Source organism: Melopsittacus undulatus, unplaced genomic scaffold, assembly GCF_012275295.1.
Source record: "Melopsittacus undulatus isolate bMelUnd1 unplaced genomic scaffold, bMelUnd1.mat.Z mat_scaffold_506_arrow_ctg1, whole genome shotgun sequence".
NCBI classification, from domain to species: domain Eukaryota; kingdom Metazoa; phylum Chordata; class Aves; order Psittaciformes; family Psittaculidae; genus Melopsittacus; species Melopsittacus undulatus.
Window position 1 is genome coordinate 15001 of NW_022994378.1, and position 5000 is coordinate 20000.

Below are 5000 nucleotides of genomic sequence, written 5' to 3' on the forward strand. Positions count from 1 at the left end.
GGCGCGAGCGGAACCGTTCCCTGGAAATGCGGCAGAGTCCCCGCGGAGCCCGGTAGACCTGACGGAAAACTACGCCCCCCCCACCAGCGCTCGGCCGCAGGCAGCCGGCAGGTCTACCTCGGCACCGCGGGAGCGCGGCTAAGTCCGGCGCGAGCCGGAGCTCCCGCTAGCGGCGGCGCGAGCGGAACCGTTCCCTGGAAATGCGGCAGAGTCCCCGCGGAGCCCGGTAGACCTGACGGAAAACTACCCCCCCCCCCCCCCACCAGCGCTCGGCCGCAGGCAGCCGGCAGGTCCACCCGGAGGCACGGGCGGAAAGCGGGAAAGATGGCGGCCGAGTCCCCGGCCACCAGGCCTGCCTGGCGTTCCCCCGCGGAGGAGCGAGGGTCTCCCGAGCAGCGGCAGCGGCAGGCGAGCGCCGCAGCAACCCCTCTGCTGCCCGCCCGCTCCCCGCCCGCCCGCCGGGATGCTCGCAAGCTCGAGCGGCGCTGCCGGGCACTCACCAGCCTTTTCTCGCTCGCTCGCTCGCTCGGTAGATAGGTAGGGTCTCTTTCGGGCGGGTATTTCTCGGTCCCTTCTCGCCGGACAGATGCCGGCAAGCGGGCAGGGCTGCAGAGAGACGGCCGCGCCCAGGAGCAGGGGCTGGGGCACGCTGCCGGCAGGCACCCAGGGGAGACGCGCGAGCCGCAGAGAGGATCTGTCAGGAGGACCGCCTCGGTGCCCCTGCGTAGGTAAGGAGGACGCGCCGCAGAGCGGGGCTCCCCTCCGCACCGTGCGAGGGACGGGGCGAGCCGGGTCCCTCGTCCCGGGCGGGGCCGGCCGGCTGGCTGCAGGGCGCGAACGCGGCCGTGCAGCCGGCCCCGGCTGCCCGGCGCCGTCCTCGCCGGCAGGGTCCCCGCAGCCCAGGGGCCGCTCGCAGGGGCAGGGACTCCGCCGCCTGCCAGGCGGGGCCAGCGCTCAGCCCGCCCGGGAGCTCCCCGAGGTGCTCGGGGGAGCCGGGCGGGGGAAACGACAACAACCCCCGGCAGGGAAGGAAAAGCGATCTTGGCTCTACGAGCGCTCTATGGGGGGGAGCAGCGCCGGACTCCGAGCAGGAGCTCCTGGCAGGGACAGCTCCGAGAAACAGAGACACGGGTAGGGAGCGCGGGGGGGGGGGGGGGGGGGAAGTGAAGCGCAGCCCTGAGGTGGGGGGGGGGGGGGCTGCGCTCGGGCACCCTTTTCCCCAGCCACCGTTCTTCCGCTTCCCTGCTTTGCGGGCTCCGGCTTTAACTCCGGAGAGAGAATGACGAGAGAACGGGAGTGGGAAAGCACAGCGAAGCGGAGGAAAAAAGGGGGGGGGGGTGGGGGGGGGGTGTGTGTTTGTGCGTGCGCGTGAACATTATGAGGTGCCGCCACCTCGTCCCCAGCACCGGGGCCCCAGGAAAGCCCGGGCGACAGCCAGATGCTGCTGAGGCATCTCCGTGCAGGGACGTACCTACCGGGACAGAAAAGCGGTCGGTAATAAAAACCGTTTGTGCTCCAGCAAATGCTCAGATTACCGCAGGGGCGACGGCAGGGAGGGCTGAAGATCGCGTTCCCCTTGCAAGCTTCTAAGCAGAGACAGACCGAAAGACACTAGCCGCCGCACCTGTGGGTCTGCAGGAGCCGCTGCGCCCCCCCACCCCCTCCCGCTTCCCTCCCGACATGGCCGGCCGGCCGCCGGGAGGCTCGCCGGCAGACGCCAGGTCTACCCGAAGGCACGGGCGGAAAGGGGGGGAAGACGGCGGCCGCTCCCGGGCCACCAGGTCTACCTGGCGTCCCCCCGCGGAGGAGCGGAGAGCCCCCGAGCAGCGGTAGGGGGAGGCGAGCGCCGTAGCAACGCCCCGGCAGGGGAGGAAAAGCGTTCTTGGCTCTACGAGCGCTCTAGGGGGGGGGAGCAGCGCCGGACTCCGAGCAGGAGCTCCTGGCAGGGACAGCTCCGAGAAACAGACACGGGTAGGGAGCGCGTGGGGGGGTGGGTGGGTGGGGGGGGGGGGAAGTGAAGCGCAGCCCTGAGGTCTGGGGGGTGCGTTCGGGCATCCTTTTCCCCAGCCACCTCCCACTGGGCACAAGCCCGGTGCCTCCTTCTCCACCCATCCTCTCCTCCTACAGCTGCCGTGGCAGCAGCGCATCTCCCGACAGCTTCTCCTCCCTTCACAGCACGCACCCACAACGCGTTTCCAGCCGCACTCAAACGGGATCGCAAAGTCAAAGAACGCGTAGCCGGATGTGCGGGGCAGCCACGGGAGACGCAGCCTCCCGACGGAGGGGTCTCCTCTGCACTGGTTGCTGCAGGGATCCGGCTCCTTCAATAGCCCACGCTCAACGAGGGGGCCCCGTTTGTCACAACGGGCAAATCCACGGCGACCGCCACGGCTTTGTGACGGCGGCAGCACCGCGCCCCCGGCCGCTGGCCGCTCGGGGCTGCTCCGGGAGTCACTGCGGGGGGGGGGGGGACGGGGACCAGGCTCTGCCCAGCCGGCTCGGGGAGGTCCCTCACGGGCTGCTCTTCCTCACTACCTGTGGTGCGCAGGTGCAGCGTGCGGGGGGTCGCAGCTCAACGCGGGCAACGGAACGGGGCGTCACGGCCACCTGCGACAAGCGCAGAGCGACCGACATCGGCACGGCAGAGAACCGTGGAATCCCAGACCGGGTTGAGCCGGAAGGGGCCTTAAAGCGCATCCAGATCTACCCCTGCCACGGGCAGGGACACATTCCGCTACAGCAGCTTGCTCGGAGCCCCCGTGTCTCTGTGCACTCCCAGAGCATCCTGGGGATACCCCTAGAGAATCCCAGAGAACGCCTCGGGCACCTGCGGAGCACCCCACGGACTCAGTCAGAGGTCACGCGTCACGATGACCTCGGGGACACGGGGACCACGGGGGTTCCTGTTTGTGGAACACTCCGTGTTCAGGGGTGTGAGGCCACGGAACCCCACGGAACCCCTCAGCAGAAGCTCTAGGAGACGACAGCTGCCCCACGGAACACAAGCTACCGGTGCAGGAGGCAAGAGCAGGTCCTCTGGTGGTTCCCATCTCGGTGTCTCGCAGCCGGTGACGCCCGTGGACACAGGAGCGTGGAACGAGGTGGGTGGCGATTGCGACCCTGGGGTGCTTTAGGAGTTGCCAAGAGCACCTCAGGTGACTTCCCCAGTGTGGCCGCTTTGCAGCGGGTGTGCAGTTGTGCCGCTGAGGCGGCAGCGGAGCTGCGGCCGCTGAGGGGAGCTCCTGGGATCTGGGCTCATTGCTTGTGGGGAGAAGAAGGGGCTGTGGGGATGGGACAGGGGGGAAGGGCTTTAATGTGACAGAGAGGGGAGACTGAGAAGAGATCTCAGGAAGACGTTTTTCCCCGTGAGGGTGGTGGGACACTGGCACAGGGTGCCCAGAGAAGCTGTGGCTGCCCCATCCCTGGCAGTGTTCAAGATACAGCTCAGAATTCCCTGCCTGTTTCCTTGGGACATGGTTGATTTGCTTTGGAGATAAATCTGCCTCTACAGATCTAACACCAAAAGGAACTGTTCACCTTCCGGTGCACTAGACACACAGATCACTTGCTGTGTCATGTGCACTTCACACAGAATCGCAGAATCACAGAATCCCGAGGGTTGGAAGGGACCTCGAAAGATCATCCAGTCCAACCCCCCTCAAGAGCAGGGTAACCCAGAGTACATCACATAGGAACATGTCCAGGCGGGCCTTGAATATCTCCAATGTAGGAGGCTCCACAACCCCCCTGGGCAACCTGTTCCAGTGCTCTGTCACTCTCACAGTAAAGAAAACCCCTGGTTCACCAGTGCCTCAGCAAAAAGGATCATAGAATCATAGAATCAACCAGGTCAGAAAAGAACTTTAAGCTCATCCAGTGCAGGCCTTATCTCAGCACTGTCGAGGCCACCGCTAACCCATGGCACTGAGGGTGTGTGAACACTTCTGGGGTGGTGACTCCATCACTGCCCTGGGCAGCCTCCTCCAACGCCTGAGCACCCTCTGGGGCAGGAATTGTTCCTCAGCTCCATCTAAACCTGCCCTGGTGCAGCTCGAGGCCGTTTCCTCTCGTCCCATCCCTTGTTCCTTGGGAGCAGAGCCCAGCCCCTCCCGGCTCCATCCTCCTGTCAGGCACTTGGAGGGAGCCATCAGGTCCCCCCTGAGCCTTCTCTTCTCCATCTGAACCCCCCAGCTCCCTCAGCCCTTCCCCATCTCTCTTGTGCTCCAGGCCCTGCACCGGCTCCATTGCCCTTCTCTGGCCCCACTCCAGCCCCTCAAGGTCTCTCTTGCAGTGAGGGACCCAGAGCTGAACACAGGATTCGAGGTGCGGCCTCCCCAGTGCCCGGCGCAGGGGCACAATCCCTGCCCTGGCCCTGCTGCCGCACTGGTGCTGATCCAGCCCACGATGCTGGAGGCTTCCTGGCTGCCTGGGCACGAGCTGCTCACGTTCAGCTCCATCAATCGGCACCTCCAGCTCCTTTCCCATGAGCAGTTTCCAGCTGCTCTTCCCCAGGCCTGCAGCATTGCAGGGGGTTGTTGTGGCCCAAGTGCAGGACCCGGCACTTTGCCTTCCTGAACCTCATCCCATTGGCCCCAGCCCATGGCTCCAGCCTGTCCAGATCCCTCTGCAGAGCTTCCTTCCTTCCAACAAATCAATGCTGCCACCCGAGCTGGTGTCATCTGCACATTTACACGTCCCATTATGGAACAGTACGGACCAGTTTGCACCGGTACAAACCAATGTAGGCCTCTGTGGTCTCAGATACTGCTGGGGTTTCAATATCCCAGTGCTCCCAGTCTCTGCTCCAGGTCTTCCCACTTGCAAGCATGCTCAACTCCCAATCCCTCTCAGTGCTCCCACTACCTGCTGCAGGTGCTCCCACTCCCTTTCAGTCTTTCCCAGTCCCTCCCAGTGCTCCCAGGCAACTTGGCTCTCCGAGCGCTGAGGGGGGGGAGCAGCGCCGGACACCGAGCAGGAGCTCCTGGCAGGGACAGCTCCGA